The 21,037-nt window shown below is 42.5% G+C and overlaps 1 long non-coding RNA gene across 1 annotated transcript; it reads left to right on the forward strand.

Annotated features, from left to right (window-relative positions):
- The first annotated feature begins 19,404 nt into the window (after positions 1-19,404).
- Positions 19,405-20,593, forward strand: LOC147728565 (uncharacterized). The gene is made up of 3 exons (XR_015309563.1): positions 19,405-19,498; positions 19,591-19,688; positions 20,362-20,593. It is a non-coding gene; the product is annotated as an uncharacterized LOC147728565 (long non-coding RNA).
- The last annotated feature ends 444 nt before the right edge of the window (positions 20,594-21,037 follow it).

Genomic DNA, 21,037 nt, shown 5'->3' on the forward strand with positions numbered 1-21,037 from the left:
TGCATTTATTTTCACATTCTGTGTGGTTACCGTTCACACTTTATGCACTAGAGTTGGATTTTAAAAATAAACATTTTAAAGTTGTATTCTCTATCTCTTGGTGCTCTTTTGGGCAGTTATTTATTTACGAAAGAAGATTTGGAGTTGTGCTGTGCCTTTGCACTCATCAAAAGGGACTAATTGTGACCATAAAACACCAACAGCAATGTATTGCTTAGTAGGTTGTGTATTGGCCACAGTCCAACGGGATTTCTGATATGTGTTGGTGCATCAAACTAAATACTTGCATCAGAGGGTTAGAAATCCAACCCCTGAGGCTTTGAGTGGAGGCCCACAGATCATGACAATGGACACAAATTATCTGGACTATTGAGTAGGTTTTGATGACACTCAAAAACAAATATGACAATCATACAGAGATGATCATTCTAATATTGGTCTCCTCATTCAGGTTAAATAGGTTAGTCATGCTTGGCTCCTAAAAGGGCATTCCCCATGTGTGGTTTCTGAATTTTGTTTCTAATGTTAATTGAATATGTTCTTTAACCAAGGCAGGCCCTGATGTAATAGGGCTATATTGCAGGTCAGCACTTACACAGCATCTCAAAGATAAAGGGGTGGATGTTACAACTTTTGTGCTTCATACACCTGATGTATATGCTTTTGCACATTTTTACTCAAGATGGAATTTGAGCCTATAAATGCTGGGTCAAGCATATCATGACTTGGAGGTCATTTTGACCTACAGAGAACACCAAAAGTGGTTTGATGGTCACTTACCCCAAAAGCCTCAGAAAGTCAGGTTGGGTCACCTTAGTAATGAAGGGGACATCCTGCCAGTATTGCCTAGGTATACCTGTTTCTAAATCCATCAAAATTACGGTTTGGGGCGGGAGGACATTTATTTAATCAAGAAGTGGCGCTATTTAGGCAACTCAGACATCATGTACTGCAAAGCATAGCAACAGAAGCTGTCACAGTAGGGCCTGCACCACAGTCACAGGTTACAATATAGGCAATCTATTCACAGACTATACAAATTATTATGGTCAAAGTGCCTACAAAATTTGGGGAAATTGTCTTCTAGATCACTTGCAATTCCATGCAGTTGGAAGCAGTCTATCCTCATACAACACCCCAAGACAAGCATATAATTCTGATTAAGTGCCTTCCTCCTGGGATGATGCCATCCTTGGAGGAGTGTAACATCTGTAGAAATATATTTGCATGCATCTACACTACTATGCATGGCACACCCTTGTTGGCGGTATTACCTGATGTACTAATACAAGTACAAAATGAGCATGAAGCTGCTCCAGATTTAGACATAGGAATGAAACTAATGGGTAATTTTGAAAAACTTTCCTCAGTCATTCTGAGCAAATTCAAGACTGAAGCAGTTGCTTTCACTTTATGCCAGAAACTCACAGCAGTCCGTGTTCAAAAACATAACTTGAATTTATCTAAAATAATCTATGAAATAAATACATTTGTTGGCCTTGAGATCATGAGCCTTCAAACCACATCTCAAAACAAAAAATTAGACTGAGTGCTCTGGTAAAGAACAAACTACACTAGAGTCTAAAAAGAAATGGAAAGTAAAACAGAAGAAAAAGGACTGTATCTCTGTCAACTCAGGAGTCCAGCCAGAGTGGTTACAGTTTGAAAGGACTGTGATAAAAACCATATTGGTATCAGCATTCTAAAAGCCATTCTTCTCAGGAAGTATAGGCGCAAAGAGGACTGGACAGACTGGAGTACCACAGGAAAGACAAGAATATCAAGCACAATGGTGAATTAGAACATGAAGTTGAAGTTAGTGAAAAGGAGAAAGAAAAAGGTTTAGCCACCAAGCCTAATTTGTTTTAGAAAAAGGAGCCAAATTAACTAATAAACATTCTCTGCAAACCACAGATACTTCTGTGAGATGGGACTTGGGTGACAGCACTACTGAATAGCGCAGTAGAAGCGATAATAGTTGACCAGTCTCTTTGAGAGGTTCTGGTGATGAATCTGGCTGAAGAATATTCTGAGGTTGAAGATGAACCTGTAAACCCTCAGACAGGGTTTATAATATAACACTGCAAATTGAGTGGGAAAATACCATGCTAAATTAAAGTAATATTCTGCCCACACTTATCAAATGCTTACATAATCATTCTGGCAGAGGTTGACTTGCCTCAGTCATTATAAGGGGCTTGCTCGAAAAAAGGAGGTAATACTGTTAGCATTTTTCACCTTCATACCCGAAGCCTTCAGGCGAAAATATGCATGCGAGTTGGCTGGGAAACAGGGTCTAGTGCTGTGTAGAAACCAAATAGTGTGGGATAAAGAATCTATTTCACGTGTCATTCCTTTACTGAGTGAGCCCCAAAAAACAAGCTCAATATGTTAGGAAGGCAGATGCAAAATGCAACATAAAAGCTATCTTAGATCATCTGCAATATCATGGCATCATAGTGCCTTGTAGTTGTAAAATGAACACCCCACTTTTTCAGGTCCTAAAACCTGATGGATCATATAGAATAGGCTTAGACTTTAGGAACTTAAACTAACACACACACACATATGCTCAAAAAACAATCATAGCACAGGCCTCATGATGATCCTGTTATAGAAAATGTATACAACAACCCTGGATATTTCGATTGCCATCTCAGTCAAAACATAGCGCCTAATAGTGGGTAACTATTTTCTCTTTTAACTGCATTCAATTCTGTTTTACATAATTATTGATGAGATAAAAGAATAGTCTTATTTTATTTGCAGCATGCATTGTAACCATCTGAAAGATCCCAAGGGGCAGTCTTACATTGATGACATCCCAAACAATTATTTAGAACATAACCTGAAAACTGTGGACCAGACAGTGCCAATACTGACCACACATGGCTACAAAATAAACTTGATTACTTGAATGTGATTTTCATTGGATATGAATTGTGCAGCAAGAGTAGGTTCTGGCATCAGACTTCTTGGAAAAGTGTGCCACGTTACAGTCCCCTAATATGTTAAGACATTTACAATTGCAAATGGTATTTTTTAACTTCGAAAAGACTTAGGGGCATATTATCAAGGGGGTTTATCTCCGCTTTTTTGGCTTTAAAAGCCAAGAAAGCGGAGATAAAAGTATCTCCCTATTACCTTGCTGTCGCTAACACCAGTAGGAGATAGCGACTATCTTGGGCCCCGCTTTCCATGTCAGTGATATTTATCACTAATGACATGCAAAGTGGGCGTGCCAAGATGTTAGCGACTGGTAACAGTCGCTAACATCGCTATCTCCTATTACCAACTTTTGGAGATATTCGCGCTAAGCGCTAATATCTCCAAAAGCTAACACCTGCCCCAGAGCAGTTCCTAGCTATGTTATCCAATGGTACGTGGATAACATGGCTAAGAGCATTAGCTCGGTAATGCATGAATATTGACTTGTCAGCGATATTCATGCATTTCGGCCGATTTTTATCGCTTAGGAGATAAACCTTGATAATAGCAAGGTTCTTAAGCGATAAAAATCGCCGCAGCTCGGCAATAAAAATATCGCCGCTAAACCAACATAGCGATAATTATCGATAGTTGTTGGTAATATGCCCCTTAGTTGCCAAACTGTCTTGAGCTAGTATAGCTCTTGTACACTCAAATTTCTCCCACATTTTCTGAAAAACATTGGACTGAAAAACACAAAACTATGGACTCCAAGCAGACATGTAAGAGGTTAAATATTTACAGACTAGGAATAACAAGCTGTATGTAGTTATTTGAATTGTTCTCAGTTTTTTGGGCTACATAGAAATAGTTTACAATGGAGTACAGACAGTCCCTATGGCTTAATAATTACGAGTGTATTCTACAGCTGAAACGAGCTTCACCTCATAAAGAAAATTCTTACTGGGATGCAGACAACCATTTTAAAAGACTGCCTTTTGGCGCAATGGAAACTATTACTTATAGTTTCACCTGTTCCTACGATGGAAGCAGCGACAAAAGCAAGCATGCCTAATTCTTGTACTCTACATCTGCGTTGGATGCAGTGGGCAGAGTCTTTAAGTGCTGTTGATATAGCATTTGAGTATGAATGGACTGTGCATTCAAGATTTTGCACAATATACACAAAATATACCACAAACTTTCAATATCCTACCCATTGAGGACTAAAGGAATAACTTCTAAACAGATATCTCTGCACAGCCTTTTCTCTTTTGTCAGGACTAAACGGAGATACTCTTGCAACTTGCAGGGCAGGGAATGATGACAACAGCAAATTCAAATGTCTACATAGCCTTACTAAACCTTTCGGTGATTACTTTGCACAGAACGCCGAAATACATGCTTCATTGGTTGCATTACAGAAGACTGATCCAGCAGTTCCCACACTATTGTGGGATTACTCCTTGTGTATGCAAGGGTAACATGTCAAAAGAGCACATTGGCAATCGAATGACTTCAGAGATTCAATAGCAAAATCAATAAAAAAAAAACAGCTCTGGGCAAAGTTGGCTGTCTTAAAAGACAAACTTTCTTTGAGCCATGTGCAACATATTCTGACCCATAAAAGTGAGGGAATTCGTGCTAAAGGGGACTGGGCAGGCGCCTTAGCACCAAAGGTAGCAGTTCATACTTTTAAAGTAGCAACGATAGCCAGATATCAAACCAAGATCATTACAGACGTGGCAGCTACACAAGCAACAGCTAAATGGAAAAAGACTTTGAACAGTTTTCCATGCAAAAAGTCTTACACCTTCCATGAAGATAATACTCCGATGGCGTAATTACATGGAATGGGAGATAGACACATTTATAAAAAGCAGGTTAGATTAGACCTAAGGCAGTTCACAAAGGGTTGGTGTCTGCTCACTTGGTATGAGTGCCACAATAGAGATACTGTTGGCCTTATCTGCCTAAATTAACTAAAAATATGTACAGCACTTTAACATCTGCCAACACACTTCCAAGACCAATGCATTCTTCCATTACCATTTGGGGGGAATTTACCTGGATCATACCTGGTCCATCAACCCAGTAAACTAATATAGGTATATTGTAGTTGGTGTTGATTCATGCTCCTGATTTCTGTGGGTTTGGCCGCAAAGGAATTAATAAGCTTGGGCAGTCATGAAAGATATAATGTACCTCTGAGCACTCAACTACAATTTCAGCGTGGTGTAACCAAATCTATACATGTGTTTTTAAATATTTCAGCAGACCACAAAATTCAACAATTCCAAGTAAAGTTCACCAGATCTATGTCTCTTGGTTTTCCTCAAGGTTTATTCCAAAGTTCCATGTGATTCCCAAAATTCCAAAGTTTCTTCAATACATCATTTCAGTGAGGATAATACTGTTGTCAATACTGTTGCCAACACGTGTTTCGTCGTGTTCAAATTTCACACATTGACTTCATCAGGGCTGTAACAAGAATATACAAAGCCCTCCATTAAAATCTTTCAAATCATAGAGTTGTCAGGAGAGATAGATATAGTCCCCTCCACCACAGGGAAATATCGTTGTGTGCAACATATATGTAGGCATTGTGCAGGAGAAACATAAGAGCGGAAATTATCACACCCAAAGAACCAAGGAAAATAGACCAATTCTAAAATTAGTGACTACCTTATAACCCATTAGCAATGAACAGGAGGAAGATGCCATAATTCACCTGAAAAATGTTCAATCCTCTCCAAAAAATATATATAACCTCCTCTCCAGTGTAAGTTAGGCAAATGTCTGCGTAATAAAAACCAGACATTAGAAGTACAACACTTAGTCATATGATCAGCAATGCCCTATGTTCACATAAGAAGTCAGTGTTATAGTATATATTAAAGAAGAGCATATATATATGACTACACCAATGAATAACATGTTCATCATAACCTATAAAGCAAAACATGGCTCAACCAATATAGTACGTGTGCTAATTTCATTACCCTAACTTAGGTAAATAATTCTGACTCACCAAAATATATCATGAGTTATTTCCTCACGTATATTGCACTGTTCTCTATGTCAAAAGAGCGTCCTAAGAACAGAAATAACCATGTTTAGATCTACACTATAAGGGTAATATATACAAAATATCTACAATAGAAAAGCGCCTTCACTCACCAGCTCCAAAACTACGTATCTTTGTATGGGGCACTGTAACATAAAACAAAATACTATTCACCCTTCTATCCAATATCTGTTATCTATATCCAAGTAATTACTCTTACTGTTCTTACCCTCGTATCTTATCGACATATCCAATTCCCCAATCCAATCCTTTCCACCTGTACAGCGTCAATCTTTAAATTGTAGTCCCAATATTATCATTAGACCTGTGTATCCAAATAAAGTAAATGTATTCAAAGTGAGCGATAGTCAATCTTTAATCTTAAGCGTTACGTCGCTAAACACTATGCCCCATGTTCCAGCCTTACCGTCCGGTATTCGGTTTCGGTTATATCCAAGCTCTCAGTGTTCTACCTACAACACGAAGAAATCTGTTGTAAACACCACAACAGAGAATCAATAGGCAAGATTCAAGTCATGGTAATGGTCTAACTGCATCGTTACATACCCGTGCAACAGCGGCAAGTGTCCTCGCTGTACCTCGGCGTTCTGCATGGGTGCCATCTTAGAGGGTCTATTTATTTGCAAAATAGCAGCCGCCATATTGTAGTGGTCAATCTCACCATTTACTATTGTTACAGTATAAACTTTAATTACGTCTATTGGTATATATAGAACGTAATATTTATGTATAAATGCTCCTTCGTGTCATAATAAATGATAATTGCAAATTATAGTCCGTTATACTAGCGTGACATAAAACTGCATATTATCGTCATGAAAATCATTGTGTCCTTTACATCTTATAAGTATCGCAATTGCAATAAAAAATCAGTGTAACTAATCAGGACAAAAATTTCCAATAAAGGTCGTATCCGTCATATGGGTATCGTCCACAGAATATAATGGTCATGAGGAAAAGCGCTAATCACAACCGATCATATTAGTCCAATGCAATGGTATATAAGCACGTAAGCAGATATAATAAACGCACATATATATTCTCTGAAATGCGCACACGTAGCCCATGATCCAGCCAAAGGTAAAAGACAAAATTGTCTAACGACAAAAATATCATCACCCAGTGTAATAGGGCATTAGTAATAAGATAAGGTATAAATGAGAATAGATAGAGGTGTATTAGTAGATCACACACCGAAGCAGGTTTCCAGTACTCATAATACATATGATCATTCTAAGCAATCCAATACTAAGCATCGGCACATATCTGCACCCAGTAATAGCTGTAGGCTATTTACGGAAGATAGCATCAAAACCCTTCAGCAGCAAAAGGCCACCCATTGGGGCACATCCCATCTGTATATCTCTAGAATTATTAACAACATTTACATAGTCCAAAGGATGCACTGCCTCATATATGAGAAGACAAACATTATGCATGAAGACATTCGCATCATTATATGAGAAGACAAACATTATGCATGAAGACATTCGCATCATTATATTACATCACGTTCAGCATATAGCACTACCCAACTTAATCCTGCCCAAGATAGTATTGATATTCATTATCAATATTCAGTCCCCTATCTACCGCCCTCAATTTCATAATCCAGATCACTTCTCTTCTTCTCAACCTCAACTGTCTGTTGCCCCCCCTCGGGTCTGGAGCAACATGATCAATAGCATGATAACTGAATTGATGTTGATCCTGTTTATCGTAATTTTGTACACTATGGGCAGCAATGGGGTATCTTGTATCACCATTCTTCCAGGCTCGGAAGTGTTCCGTCATTCTATCCCTCAGTCTTCTAATGGTGCTACCCACATATATTTGGCCACATGAGCAGGATATAACATATATAACATAAGTCGTATCACAGTTAATGAATACATCAATGCCATGAAAGACTTGCAGTGCCTTTAAGCAATGAGTGCAGTCAATCAATCAATCAATCAAGGAATTTGTAAAGCGAGCTACTCACCCGTTAGGGTCTCAAGGCGCTGGGGGGTAGTTGCTACTGCTCGAACAGCCAGGTCTTGAGTTGCTTCCTGAAGGCGAGGTGGTCCTGCGTCAGCCAGAGGTGGGTGGGGAGGGAGTTCCATGTCTTGGCTGCTAGGTAGGAGGAGGATCTTCCTCCGGTGGTGGCTTTGCGAATGCGTGAGACTTCGACCAGGGCGAGGCTGGCGGAGTGAAGCTGGCAGGTTGGTGTGTAGATTGCGAGGCGGTTGTTGAGGTACTTGGGGCCCGTGTCGTGGAGTGCCTTGTGTGCGTGGGTGAGGAGTCGGAATGCGATTCTCTTGCTGACGGGGAGCCAGTGCAGATTCTTCAGATTGGCGGAGATGTGGCTGTTGCGGGGGATGTCCAGGATGAGTCTTGCCGAGGCGTTCTGTATGCGCTGTAGTCTTTTCTTGAGCTTGACATCTGGTTCCGGCGTAGAGGGTGTTTCCGTAGTCTAGGCGGCTGGTGACGAGGGCCTGGGTGACCGTCTTCCTGGTAGCGATGGGGATCCATCTGAAGATTTTCCGGAGCATGCGCAGGGTGTTGAAGCAGGACGATGACACAGCGTTGACTTGCTTGGTCATTGTGAGGGAGGAGTCCAGGATGAAGCCCAGGTTGCGTGCATGGTCGGTGGGTTTGGAGGCGGTGCCCAGGGCATGTGGCCACCAGGAGTCGTTCCAGGCCGAGCGGGATGGTCCCAGGATGAAGACTTCCATCTTGTCTGAGTTCAGTTTCAGACGGCTGAATTCATCCATTCCGCGACGCCCTTCATTCCTTCCTGGAGGCTGGCTCTGGCGGTGTCTGGGTCATTTGTGAGGGAGAGGATCAGCTGTGTGTCGTTGGCGTAGGAGATGATGTTGAGGTTTTGTTTGTGTGCGATGGCCGTGAGGGGGCTCATGTAGACGTTGAAGAGGGTGGGACTGAGCGAGGATCCTTGTGGGATGCCGCAGATGACTTTGGTGGCCTCGGACCGGAACGGGGGGAGGCGGACTCTCTGGGTTCTACCGGCGAGGAACGAGATGATCCATTCTAAGGCCGCACCACGGATTCCGGTGTTGCTGAGACCTTGTATTAGGGTGCATACTGTGTCGAAGGCTGCTGAGAGGTCCAGGAGGATGAGTGCGGTGGTTTCCCCGTTGTCGAGCATAGACCTGATGTCGTCGGTGGCTGCGATGAGAGCGGTCTCGGTGCTGTGGTTTGCTCAGGAGCCGGACTGTGACGGGTCGAGGGATCCGTTTGTCTCAAGGAAGGCGGAGAGCTGCTTGTTGACCGTCTCCTCGATGACTTTGGCAGGAAACGGGAGGAGTGAGATGGGTCGGAGGTTCTTGAGGTCCGTGGGGTCCGCGGTGGGTTTTTAAGGAGGGCGCTGAGTTCGGCATGCTTCCAGCTCTCTGGGAAGGTGGCAGATGCGAAGGAGCTGTTGATGATGTCGCGGAGTTGGGGTGCGATGATGGAGTCGGCTTTGTTAAAGATGTGGTGTGGGCATGGGTCAGTGGGGGAGCCGGAGTGGATGGTGCTCATCGTGCGGGTGGTGTCTTCGGTGTTGACCGGGTTCCAGGTGCAGAGGGTGGCGGTTGGGTGCGCTGGTTCGTTGGTTGGGTGGTTGTCCTGTGTGCCGAAGCAGTCGTGTATGTCGGTGATCTTGCAGTGAAAGAACGAGGCGAGTGCGTTGCAGAGGTCTTGCGAGGGTGTGATGTCATTGTTGCAGGCGCTGGGGTTGAAGAGCTGTTTAACGATGCTGAAGAGTTCCTTGCTGTTGTGTGTGTTGTTGTCCAGGCGCTATTAGTAGGTAGTTCTCTTGGTGGTAAGGATCAGTTGGTGGTGCTTACGGGTGGCGTTCTTGAGGGCTGTCATGTTCTCTGTTGTCTGGTCCTGACGCCAGGCTTTCTCCAGGGAGCGGCAGGTTTCCTTTGAGGTGATGAGGTCGTCCGTGAACCATGTGGCTTTCTTGCTGTGGGGTCTGCTGGGTGGTTTCTTCAGTGGTGCGAGTTCGTCGGCGCAGTCGGTGAGCCATTGTGCGAGGTTGCGGGCTGCTTCGTTGGGGTCCGTCCATAATGGCGGGAGGGTTCTGGTTGAGGGAGGTGGTGAGCTGATCGGCAGTGATCTTGCTCCAGCTCCTGCTGGGGGCCTGTTGCGGGTGGTGGTGGGTCTTGGTTTTCTTGAAGGAGAAGTGAACGCAGCTGTGATCTGTCCAGTGGAGTCCGGTGGAGTGGCTGAAGGAGATGTGCTTGCTGGAGGAGAAGATGGGGTCAAGCGTGTGGCCAGCGTAGTGGGTGGGGGTGTTCACTAGTTGCTTGAGTCTGAGGTTGGCGAGGTTGTCCAGCAGGGTGGTGGTGTTGCTGTCATCGTTGTTCTCCAGGTGGAAGTTGAGGTCTCCTAGGAGGATGTAGTCTGGGGAGGTGAGGGCGTGCAGGCCTACGAAGTCTGCGATGGCTTCGCTGAATTGAGTGCGTGGTCCCGAGGGTCTGTAGATCAGGGTGCCTCTGAGGGTAGTACTGGGGTTGGTTTGTATCTGGAAGTGCAGGTGTTCGGCGGCTGTGAGGGTGTCTTCCGAGTTGGTCGTGATGCGGATGGTGTTTCTGTGGACGATGGTGATGCCTCCTCCGGTTTGGTTAGAGCGGTCCCTCCGGGTGATCTTGTAGCCGTCCGGGATGGCTATGGCGATGTCGGGGGCTGAAGAGGCGTTCATCCAGGTTTCCGTGAGAAAGGCGACGTCCGGTGCTGTTGTGTCTAGGAGGTTCCAGAGTTAGCCTGCGTGCCTGTGGACGGAGCGGGTGTTGAGCAGGATGCACTTGAGGTGATTTTTGCCGGTGTTAGGCTTGGTGGGTGCTGGTCCGGGACGAATGTAAGTGAATTTGCATTCTTGGCAAGTGAAGGGTCCGTGGGTGCGTTTCGGGGTGGCCAGGTAGCAGGCGGGGTTCCGGCTGGTGTTGAGTGCGTGGAGGCTGGCGGCGTCGTAGGTACGTTGGGTACGTTGGCATCGGCGAGATCCAGCGTTTCTGGTGCTGGGCGCGGTCCAGGCGAGGACAGGCGCAGACGGGCTTGCCTTTGGTGCGCCTTCAGCGTGCAATCGGCGCGCCCGCTGCGCGTACGCGCAGACTCCGCCATAAATGGCGAGGAGGGAGGAGCAGCTGGGAGGAGGGAGCGGGGTGGCGAATGGGAGAGGGAGAGGGAACAGAAGAAAAAGGGGGCGGGCCACAAGGGAGCAGCGGCAGGGAGCGGGGTGGAACAGCGGGAAAAGGCGACAGAAGCGAAAAATACAAAATCAGGGTCACAACAGTGAAAATAGACAGATACTGGTACTAACGGAGGAAGGACCAGGGGGAAAAGAAGGAACCTCGACTGCAGGGGCAGCGACGAGCAGGCGGCGGCAACAAGGGGGACCGGGTGACCTCATGAGGAGCCACGTGGCGGGTGGAGCGACCGGCACTGACGAGGTCAGGTTAGGTCACAGCTCCCTATTGTGCAGCCACAACCTTAAGTGCCCAGTGGGAGGGAGGAGCAGCTCAGAGGAGGGAGCGGGGTGGCGAATGGGAGAGGGAATAGAAGAAACAGGGGGCGGGCCGCAGGGGAGCAGCGGTAGGGAGCGGGGTGGAAAGGCGGGAAATGGCAGCAGAAGCGAAAAATACAAAATCAGGGGCACAACAGTTAAAGTAGACAGATACTGGTACTAACGGAGGAAAGACCGGGGGGAAAAGAAGGAACCTCGACTGCAGGGGCAGCGACGAGCAGGCGGCGGCAACAAGGGGACCGGGTGACCTCAGGAGAAGCCACGCGGCGGGTGGAGCGACCGGCACTGATTAGGTCAGGTTAGGTCACACCAGTCCAACCTTTCATACAGACAATGATCCTGGGTTTGCTGCAAAGGAGTTTAGGGATGATATGTCTACTCTGGTAATATGTCTGCATTACACGCACCCATTTTAAGCTGAACACACAGGTTAATATAGAAGTTCAAAGGTATACTTAAGCAAACTAGACTGCTAGGGTATTAAGTACTTGACTGAGCTGGCTACATAATCTGTAGGGAGTTCAGAAAATATCAAATAATCTGTTTAGAGGAGTATTAAGTGATTTCCCTACTTATGAGATGCTCTTTGGAATATCTATGTATGTACCTAATTCTGATAGTTTTGGAAAAGTGGCCAAAGAAAAAGAATTTGACCTTGACCAACATTTGAATGTCTTCCACAGCATCCAAGAGATCAGAGACAAGCTATCTAATTTTAAGCATTTTGACACATCCACTGGTGAGGATAAGGTTCCTACAGCTGCTGATGGGTGGCCCCCAAAGGTTGAATAACTAGTTCAAGACAATGTCCTGGATAAACCAGTTTTTGGGCCATCATACAGATACCAATTCCAGTTCTTGTGGTAAAAGGCACACACACTTTAATCGGGCCTCCATAGCCTGGCTCTAAACAAAACAGGAAGATGTCCATCAATCACATTAAAAAGCACCGTGTAGCCGATTCTGTTGAGCCCACTTCAGAGTAGACCCTTACAACTTTTCCCTAATCTGCTGAAACTACCATAAAAAAAGAATGAAGAGAGCAGCAACACTGTAATATCAAGTCCCTATCTAAGGGCTTCATTGAGTTCAGTATCTCTCCAGTCTTAAACTAAGTCCAAGCTTTCACAGATAAACATAGTACTGAGATTTTGACAATCCTAATGGGGCCACTGCTTCTAAGGCTTACTATAAGCCACCACATGACTCAAATTAAATAAAATGATACCTGTGCAAGAAATAACACTTTATGAAAGTGATTTTGACTATGAATTATTTGTAGTAACTACACACCCCTCAGTTGCTAAATGTCACTGCTGGATCTCTGCTGGCTACTGATTTCATGACAGGTATCTCATACCACCATGGTATGCCATTTCCTGTTGTTCAAAAACTGCAACCACATTCTTTTTCTTACAGAGCACACTGGGATCACCATGCTGTGAACATCACTGCATATCCTGTGATAGACAGCACAGTTTAGAAAAGGTTCCTTATCAGATCATGGGACCTAGTTAGATTCTAGATATAACCCATGTCTTAAAAAGTACTATTGATGATATTATAATACCTGCTTTCTTTTCAGATTAATATAACATAAATCCTGTTAAAAAATGTTGGAGGACCTTCAGGCATCTACAACACTAGACATGGAAGATTATTATTTAAATGGTGACAATAATAAGCAAATGGTTTCTTTCTACCAATTTGGTCCTCATCGCATACAAGGAACTAGCAGACCCGAGAAATATATAATTAGACTAACTGGGAGCATTGCAAAGCTCCACCCAGGAATAGCCACCCCAATTTCCAAAAGAAATGTCCTTATTTAATAACTTTAACAAATCAAATCTTAAAGCGTTCTATTATTTACAAAAATATGAAAAGCCACAAAAGAATCTGATTACCAAACACAAACTAATATATTCCCACAAATCTGTTGACTATCTTTCAGTGTAAGGAAAATATTAAAGAAAAAAGTATTTGGAGAACCACGTTGTGATAAATTCATGGCAAAGAAGCCTTATTTACAGGATGCAGAATTCTAAAAGTATTTTTCTGAACAAATCTGTCTTGCAGACTACTTTTCTACGATTTAATTGAATTAGAGATTTCAGCAAACCCTCAATTCCAAAACTGAATTTGACCAAGTTTCCAAAATGGAAAAGAAAATAATAAAATACAGATTCCAAACTAAATTAAATGATTCAGAATGGTACCTACAATTCAACCATGTTAAATCCCAAAGGGATAGCTTTGGTCAATTGATATTGATATATGCATGAAACAATTTTGTTCCAAAGCTCCCAATCCTTTAGATAATCGCCCTGATTGTAGGTATGCCGAATATACATCTGTAACAATCACGATATACTGTGTGGGTAAGCTGCTCAAATGATGGTTATCGTGTTCTAACCTCATGACTATGAGGAGCATCTGTCCTCAATTAGTTAAACAATAGATTTCAATGGCTTCCTCCTGGGCCCACACCCTGTTTAAATTAAGTACCTCATATTTGCAGCAAGTTATGCCATCTATAATTTGATACTTGAGAAATTGACTGAGAAATAATACAATCGGCGATTTCCCTGCAAACTTTCTTGAATTTTGGGGTGGGAAGTTGGAATGAGTTTGCAGAGGCCCGGCGACCGTTGGGCGGCTGAGAGCGGACGCCGCTGTGCATTGCATCGCTCTCAGCGCCGCTGACAAGCCTGACGGTGCTGGGAACGGAGTGTCGATTGGCAGGTTACTGGGATCCGAGACTCCACGCTGCTGGCGGCTGCCGACGGAGCAAGGAACCCGGAGAGAGGACTGCAGTGGGGCCTGGGATCGAGCGACTGTGACCGGAGCAGCGGCGGACCAGAGCCGGTACCGGTGAGAGGGCGGACCGGAGGTGGGGCGGCCCTCGGAGCGCTGTCCCTCGACATATGCGACCTGTGGGGCTCTGAGGGACTTGATTGCTGGCCGGTGAGGAGCGGGACCCGGGGCAGATCGGGGAGCCCCGTGGCATTGCTGGCGCGTGAGGGCATGAGAGCAGCTTAGTGGCACCAGGAGCGGCTGCAGCAGAGTTGTGAGGCCTCCTGAGACGAGACGGGTGGTGGAAAGTGGAGGCCTGCCGGGATCTTGCTGCGTGAAGGGGCGCCCTCGGAGCTCTGCCTGCTACTGTACAACCGCAGGTAGGCCTAGAGGACACACAGACACAGACAGGAACACTGCACCATGGGGCATCTGTAATGGGAGACCTCATAAAACTATCAGCACTAAAAAAGAAAAGTAAAAGGATTGAGCTCCATGGCAGATTCATTCTTGACTACCTTAAAGCGGGAGTGATCCCACAGGGACTTCAAATTAAAAACATCCCTGGACTTTTTGTCCATTTAAAACATTTCTTAGAACGTTGGTCCCTCATCTCCAATAGATGTTCCAGAGACCACATGATGTTGATAGTGGACACTGCTAAAGAAGTCCTAGAACAACTAGCTAAAGAAATAACAGAACTTGAGGACAAAATCAAAAACTCCACAGTTATACTAGACATCAAAAAGAAGCTTGAAGACATAGAGATAGATCTCAATTCATACAGTGAATATTTGATAAAACGTAAAATGGATAAACTACAAAAAGATATTCGTTTCTTTAGCAAAGAAAAAGTCTACCCGTATCTAGCCGATAACTTCTATGGCCAATCGGACGGATTAGATCAGGACCCTACAATGAATATGGCATCCAATTCCAACAAATTTGTTACCTTCTCAAACTCCTCTGACTCAGGCAGTAATTCAAGCATGTCACCCTATCAACCCAGAGGAGGTAGATTCAGATCCAATCAAGGATATAGACCTTTTTTAGGGAGACGCCAACAGAGAAGCAATTGGAGACCCAATTACCGCCCTCAATACCGTCCCCAAAATCTATACCAGCAAAATCAACACTATCAACAAAATCAACAATATCAACCCCAAGCTCAATATCCCCAGAATCAGTCGTACCAGCCCCAGGGTCAATACCAACCTCATCCCCAGGAACATAAACAGAACACAGACAGATTCTTGGAAACACGGAATGCCAAATACTGGAGACAGTAAAAACGATCCCTGTATTTAACTTAAGTTCTCATGCGACTAATTCGGCCATGCATACTCTACTATCTAAAGGACTGTCGTTTGTTCCCCATTCTGGTCTCAACAAGTTTGAGCTCTTTAATGACATGATGGATTTCTTCCGTAAGATCCGACTAAAAAGTTTTTTTGCCAATAGAGAAATCAACACTAATGAAGTTAACAAATCAGGCCTGGCTCCAAAATCTGTGTTCACACCCACCTTGGATCAAATAGGTCCAGAAGTGGAAATTTTTGAAAAAATTGTATATGCAAAACTGAAAAACATCACGAAGCATATACCGCACACCCCGTTTAATATCTCTCATGAAGAACACAATGCCCTTCTTGAACTCAAGGATTCTTCACAAATAACTGTAAAAAGCTGTGACAAGGGCGGTGGGATTGCCATTTTAGAAACAGCCAAATACATTGAGAAAATGGAAACCATGCTGAGTGATACAAGTTTCTACAACAAAATTCTTAGGGACCCCACTTCAAAGACAAAAAATAAAATTGCGAAATTAACAGCAAGAGCGCTCAGCAGGGGTATCATTTGCCAAAAGGAACATGATTTCATGAACATAGAAAATCCAAAAATGGCCAGTATATATGGCACACCCAAAATACATAAAAACGAATATGATCCCCCGTTTCGTCCAATTGTTACCACAATCGGTAGTGTCACTGAGCCAATATCGAAATATTTGGATGCAATTTTACGTCCTTACATCAGTAAAATACTAGGATATATCCAGGACACTAGGTATGTAATAACTCAACTTGAGGGCACAGCATTCAATGCCCGTAGACAGTGGATGGCAACACTGGACGTGGAAAGTCTCTACTCCAACATTCCGTGTAAGGGCGCCATCGAAGCCACTAAATGGTTCATCGAATCTTTCCAAATCGACTGTAATTTGCCTTTCATCTTAGAGTGCCTTGAAATAGTACTTGAAAACAATGTATTTGAATTCAGAGGAAATCTCTATCGGCAAATAAAAGGCGTCAGTATGGGGGCATCCTGTGCTCCTACTATTGCCAACATTTATGTAGCACAGTTTGAAGAGAAACATATTTTTAATGAAATGGCCCCATTTTTTGAATCAATCTTCTACTGGTCGAGATTTATCGATGACATCATTTTTATCTGGGATGACAATGAGGATGTCCTACAGGAATTCCTGCTATGGCTCAATTCCTGTGACCCTAATCTGAAATTCTCAGAAAAAATAAGTAATTCTCAAGTAGAATTTCTAGACTTAACGATCAAACATCACGAAGGCCAACTCATCATGGATCTTTATGTAAAACCCACTGCCCGAAACACTCTGCTCCATTATAGTAGCTTTCACCCAACCTCCCAAAAGGATAGTATTCCGTTCAGTCAGTTTCTGAGATTGAGAAGAAACTGCACCAGATTACAAGACTTTGATGAAAAAGCTACTACGATGAAAGAAAAGTTTAAAGAACGTGGTTACCCCCATAGACTGATCAGAGAATCTTACAAAAGGGCAAGATATTACGACCGACAGCACCTCCTGACAAATAGTAAAAACAAACGAGATGCCAGCCTAGTTTTTGTAAGTAGACATTCTCTGCTTAATAATCAGATTCGCCATATCCTCTATACTAATTGGCATATCTTAAATGTTAACAAAACAGGCTCTGATGTGATTCCTAAACCCCTGTTCGTTTATAAAAAAAACAAGAACTTAAAAGACATAGTGGTCAGATCAAGAATGCCATCACTCAAAAAAGATACCCACCTTAAAAACATAAGTACCGGGGCTCCGGTAATAGGAAATCATAAGTGTGGGGTCTGTAAAATTTGCCCATTGGCAATAGAAACACAAGAATTCAAATTTAATGAGACCCTAATCAGTTTACCATATATGACTAACTGTAAAACGACAAACGTCATCTATCTATTGATATGCCCATGCCATAAGGGATATGTTGGTGAAACTGCCCGTTCGGTTTACGCGAGAGTGACCGAACACAAATCAGCCATCCGCACCAGAAAGCAAAATGCCCCTATGGTAGCACATTACATTGAAAAAGATCACAATCCAGAACAAATTAAATGGATTGTACTAGAAAAAATTGTACCCAGACCAGGAGCTGATACAGAAAAAATACCCAAAAAGCGCGAAGTTTTTTGGATAAATATACTCAATTCTGAATCAGAAGAACAGCGTAGGTCAAGAACATGTGATGTCATTGTCAGTTACTGTTTCTAGAATGATGATAATAGATACTGCCTCTTATTCTTTGAAACAACGCTCCCATAGGAACATAGGAACATACTGCCTCTCATTCTTTGAAACGACGCTCTCATAGGAACATATCACCGTATGTTCATCTCCATATGTTTACCTATTATTCACTTTCAATTGTTTAAAACTACTTTTTCTTCTTCTGTCTCAGCATAATATTTTGTTCAGATCCAGAAAAACATATATTCTCTACCAATATAGATACACGTGGGGCTCATAGATGTAATATATTTCTTAATTAGGAAATATATGAAAATATTGAAGCTCTCTATCACTAAGTAAAACCTTATGCACACACTGGTCTTGTATACAAGACAACAAAGGTAGTCTGCCTCATGTTCAAAAAGCGGGTTTACATTACTCGCGTAAACATTGTTCCTTTCTATTGTAGTCCGCTAGCGATGGCAAGAACTACAGTTCATCCGTCGCTAGTTTCCACTCACACAGGAAATATAAAAGCGTCTTTCTGCTTCTGACAATTCGAAACTAGGAAATATATAAAAATACTGATGCTCTTTATCACTAGGCAACCCGTTTGCGCCCGTTGGTCTTGTGATAAGAAATAAGGATAGTCTGTTTCATTTTTCATTGTATTCCATCAGCTACGGGAAGAACTACGGTTCATCCGTCGTCAGTCTCTACCCACATAGTAAGGAAAAGAGGAAATGCATCTTTAAAAATACGGAACTAAGCACACGCAGCTGAGTCTAATTAAAGCCCTTAACTGACCTACAAATACCGGGCCACATCTTTGTCAGTTTCACGCCGGCACGTCTGGAAGGCGCACCAGCAGACCCCCCTGACTACGGAGAAACGCTCACAGTTACCAAGTAAGTCCACTCGAAGCAGGGTAGGCTCCAGCATAGAACCCCTTTACCTTGCAACATCTAAATACAAGAGTTAGACTTGTTCTATACTCATGTATTCCGTTTTTTCATCTTTTTGTCTTTAGATAGTAAAATCTGGAAGAGGCCACCTAGTGAAACCAATCCTCTCAACAAGTCACAATAAGGTATTATCTTCACCACAAGGACTTAACAGGACATAATTTTAAACTTAACATAATATATAAGGAAAGTAGAGATTAATACTTTGCATTTTCAATAATATTTTCAGGAATGGTATGTATGAAAATATAAAGAACGATGGCATAACCATTAGAAAAATATCCTTCCTTCTACACAATCATTGTTAAGGTAAGAATCCCCTAATACAGTTCTTTTATACCTGTTAAAATGGCATTTTTTAATAAAGCACTCTAGGGTTAGACACAAAGTAATTCTAGTAAATATGTCTCTGAAAACTAAAACAGGTTCAGTATTAAGCAGGATAAACCTATTTTTATAGAGAGAACCTTTATCTAGACTAACATTGCAGGCTCCTACTACGTAACGGGATTAGCCTCTATATATATGAAGGGACAAAACAATACATAAATATATAGAATCTAAAAGTGGCTTTTTTTCAGTAGAGCATAACTGTGGAACGAACTTGGAGTGAAATATGTTGTGCCTGCGAATCTCTACTCAACCAAAATAATATATTCTACGAGTAATCCAGATTAGAAATAAGAAGTGGAATCAACCAATATCAGGTATCTCTAGATAATTCATTACCCCATATACAATAAAAACGATCGCCGATATAGTTTTTGTGATATAAAACCGAGCATATCTATTTCCTTAGTGCTATATATTTCCTGCTGAAACCTCTTCATTATTAAAAACATCAGAACCTCCGTTCTAAGAATAACTGGAACCTATTCCACAGGATACCTAAGTAAAGTGAGTAAATCAGCAGCTGGTAACTAGCCTTTCAGCACCAATCTCCTCTTTTTTCCTCTTTTCAACTCTTTTGTAAATAATATTCTCACTCAGAGCTCATGGAGATTAGCCTCTCAGTATCAAATCTTTTTCTCCTCTTTTCACCCTTCAAGAAACTAATACTCTCAACTAGAGATCATGTACTCTTCCCTTTTGTAGCTATGACTTCACTAACACCTTACTTTGCAACCACCTATCTGTTATACATAAGTCTAGTTTTTCTTTCTCCGTCCTCTCCCCCAATGCCTTTTTCATTACAATATCTATCAGAAACACTGAAAACCTTAGTTAGAAGATAAAGGCCAGATAGGAGAAAAAATACAATGAGACTTTCACTGTCAGTGTTCTATAACAATCCGTTATATATTGCTTGTAAATAGCTGAGACAAAATAGGACATAGAACTGCTATCCTACTATGTACACGTATCAGAAATGTATCATGTAATCAGATATAATATATAATATATGTCTAGAAAATAACAATTGACCCTTAATGTATCAGTAGGTTGTTATTATAAAACTCCCTTTCTGTTTTATTCAACCTCGCGATGTATGCTCAGACAGTAAATGCACACCAATCTATATCAAATATTGACGTATGTATTTTTATGTGTTTTATCCTTGTCTGTGTAGGAACTTGTTATACACTTGTCTGTGTGTAAAAAACGAAATGACGGTCACCTGATGAAGGCCTCAGGCCGAAACGCGTTGTGTTCTATTCTACCGCATTTTGCCTTCATATAATTTTCCATCGACCGAACATATCGTACAACACACTTTTTTTGTATTTAACTGTGTATTGTTGTATGTTTTTTTCACAATAGGTATTGTATGTTATTTATTGTCACTGGTATGAACTATAATGGTTACCCTATAAATTAAGTGAAACTATATTTTTTTAAAAATAGAAACACAAAACTTTGTTGTCCGATATGGAAAAAAAGATATAAAAATGAAACAAACAATAAGAAAAATAAAATAATCATATATTTTGCATACGTTGCTGTCTAAGCGAATTATTATTGTCAATGTAATGATTATGTAAAACTGAGGTTGTAACAAGGGCACTAAGATTATCAACTGGTTTGCTACTTTTTCCTTCCCAACTCATGTCCGTACATTCCCTACGATTAGCAAGCCACTAGGTTGTAGGGGTTCCTTCTTTCCAATTTGGGAGAGTAGGTCCGCCAGCGATTGGGCACGACCATCTTCACCCCCTGAGGCACTTTCAAGGCAACACGTCTGGCCACTCGCTCACGAGCGGGTATTGGAGGTCGCACTGGCACTGAGAGCATAGGCTGGTGAGGGG

The sequence above is a fragment of the Lissotriton vulgaris genome, chromosome 3_1, assembly GCF_964263255.1.
Source record: "Lissotriton vulgaris chromosome 3_1, aLisVul1.2, whole genome shotgun sequence".
NCBI classification, from domain to species: Eukaryota; Metazoa; Chordata; class Amphibia; order Caudata; family Salamandridae; genus Lissotriton; species Lissotriton vulgaris.